This window comes from Anas acuta, chromosome 17 (assembly GCF_963932015.1).
Source record: "Anas acuta chromosome 17, bAnaAcu1.1, whole genome shotgun sequence".
Classification (NCBI taxonomy): Eukaryota; Metazoa; Chordata; class Aves; order Anseriformes; family Anatidae; genus Anas; species Anas acuta.
The window spans coordinates 4,416,928-4,419,731 of NC_088995.1; the positions used below are offsets into that span (position 1 = coordinate 4,416,928).

The 2,804-nt window shown below is 46.0% G+C and overlaps 1 long non-coding RNA gene across 1 annotated transcript; it reads right to left on the reverse strand.

Moving 5' to 3' along the window:
• Window positions 1-1,391: 1,391 nt before the first annotated feature.
• Window positions 1,392-2,556, reverse strand: LOC137841328 (uncharacterized). Its single transcript, XR_011088568.1, has 3 exons — window positions 2,280-2,556; window positions 1,996-2,158; window positions 1,392-1,600 (listed from the first exon to the last, which is right to left on the reverse strand). It is a non-coding gene; the product is annotated as an uncharacterized lncRNA (long non-coding RNA).
• Window positions 2,557-2,804: the final 248 nt, after the last annotated feature.

The window sequence follows — 2,804 nt, forward strand, 5'->3', positions numbered from 1 at the left end:
CCTGTCAGGTTGGCAGCTTTCAGTGATGTCCTCCTGGAGCATCTTGAAATAGCGCAACACCCAGCCAATCCCATATGAAAGGGAGAGGCAAAAGGAGGGGAGCTGGGCTCAGGTGAGGAAAGCAGCCAGACTACAGCTCAGCTCCCGTACGTACACAAAGGCACTTGTGCACTGCAACAGGGCCAGGGCCCAGACTGGTATCATTTAGCAGGATATGCTGTGCCAGGTGGTGCTGGAAAGCAGCTTGCCCTTGCAAGACAGGAGGCACCCTGGACGCATCTGTAATCAGATCCTGGGCTGACGTGGGGGGATGGATGCCCATTCCAAACAAATAAAACAGGAAGAAAAGGAAGGGGCTTTCCTTGGACAGCACCCATCCCTTGTTGCAGCAAGGCTCTTCCCCAGCACACATGCAATGTCATGCTGGGCTTGATCTGGAGCAGTCTCCAGGCACCAGCCTGCCCTTGGGACACCACTACCAGTGGCTCTGTCACTCCTCTGCTACCTCTGTTAATTGGCTTTATCCAGCCCTCTCCAGCCCTTTTCTTCCCGGTGATTGGCAGAGAACAGAAAGGCAAAGCTGACTGAAGCTGACAAGATTTCTTCTATAAAAAAAAAAAAAAAAGGGAGAGAGAGAAAAGCTGAAAAGCTTGCATTGGTTCCATCAAAGACTTTTATTAAAGCCACATGGGGAAAGAGCTGCCCTGTCAGACAGCTTTCTGTATTGAGAAAACATGAAAGAAACCAACGGCTATAATCAGCTCAAGATATTTATTGCATTTTTGACCCTGATGTGGTTGTGTGCTGCTTGAGATTTCTTTGAAGGTGTTGCAGGTTTATTGATTGTGAAAAATGTCAATGTGTCACATGCCCAATTAACTTGGCACTTCTTGCAATCAATATCCTAATTGCATTCTCTTTAGAGAGGCCTTTAATTTAATTAACCCCCCTCTGCCCCCCTCCCCCCCTTGTTTTCCCAGCTAACAAGTTTTAATAAATAGTTGATCTGGGGCCTGCGTTGTTTGTAATGGAGGAGATGAAGGAGGGTGGTTTTCTTATAGAGTTGCAACACCCATTTCCAAGGGCCTCTAAAATTCTTTATCTGCTTGCCAAGAACACCAAGCCCAAGGGAGCAGGTGCTGAAGGTGCCTTTCTATTGTTCATTAGTTCCCTTGTCCCTGCGTCTTCTTGGGCACCAGGAGATTGAACCCTTCTTAGCAGGAAAGAGACATGAGAATGAAGCTGACACTAACGTCACTAACATGCTGCCTTGTGAAGGTCATGTTGGAAATGAAAGACTTGGGACAGTTTTTTTTTTTTGTTCCCCTCCCCCCCCGCCCCCAAGACAAGGAAGCTTCATAGGGTTGTTAGTGGGCTGCCAATGCCAAGAGTTAATCTGGGTCTTTTCGACCTGGCTTTGTTTTTATTTGTACTTAACAAACGAATATGACATGATTAACTTGGGTTTAAAAACTGGCTAACTGCTAGATCTCAGAATATAATTGTTGGTGATACATCAGCCTTCAGTGCAGCCATTTCTAATTGGGTCCCACAGGTACCTCCCCTGGACTCCTTGCTATTCTGTATCTTTAGCAATGATCTGGAAGAAAGCAGAAAATCGTTACTGATAAAGTTTGAAGATGACACTGAGAGACTGCTGAAGCAGTAAATAATGACAAGAGTGGGGTAATCAGGTGGTGTTGTTTATATCACTTAGTAAATTGGATGTGATAAAACAGCCCCTGGTTTAATGCAGCTAAATGCCAGGCCATAAATGTGCGAACCAGAAATACACGTTACACGTTCAGGATGGGAGAGAGGATGCGGTGAGAGCAGTGTCTCTGGAAAGATAGAGAGCTTGTGGTGGAAATCTATCAGAATTACAAGCTTCTCATTTGCTGCCGTGATTAAGGCTGGACATGCAATACATAGAATACATAAGCCAGCTTGAAGTTTAAATTAAAATAATATAAAAAAGAAATATTGAAAACTAACCTGAAAGTAATTGTTCTTGAGAATTTACACTCCTCTTTTATTCCCCCTTATTTTGATCAGCCAAAGAAATAGTCAATCTTCCAAAATCTGATAGTACAGAGAGGAGAGAGAGGCTGGAACTCAAATCTCAGCTGGGAAACTTTCTATCTTCCTTTATGACCAGCTGTATTTAAATACAAGATCAAAGAATCACAGCAGATATTAAGCTGAAGGCAGCACAGCCATTTAAGCGGGGGCTGCTGCCCTTGGGGAGCAGAGGTGTAGGTAGAAGCAACCACACTTACCCCTTGATCTCCAGCTGTGGAGGGAAACCCTCAGAAAGGGGATTAAGAGGGAGCAAACAGCCCACTACCCTTTCTGTCATCCTCAGACTCCCAGAGAGAGAAGCTACAGGGAAACTGGCGTCTTCTTCCTGGCCCAGCACACATTTAATTAGTTAACAGAATGAATCCAAGACAGCAGCAGCTGCTGGGTTTCAGTTGCTGCTTTAGAACCTCATCCATGGCAGGTTCTGTCCTTTTGCAACCCTTCCAGCCTGGGACAGAGAGAGACTCTGCTGTGTTCTTGTCTCAGCTCAGGCTTTCACCCTCTGGGCAATGCCTTATTTGTGACCCTGCCCAAGGTATGCTGGACACCCACCTCCCTCTTTCCCTCTCACATCAATGTCATTTTAAATGTGTGTTGCTGCAAGCTGCCTCCTTGCTCTCACAAGATGAGAGCTCTCCTCCTTCTCACTCACATTGCCCTACTGAAACCAACAGCACTCCCCTTGGCCTGGCACGTCTCAGGGACCTCAGCTCTCCACCACT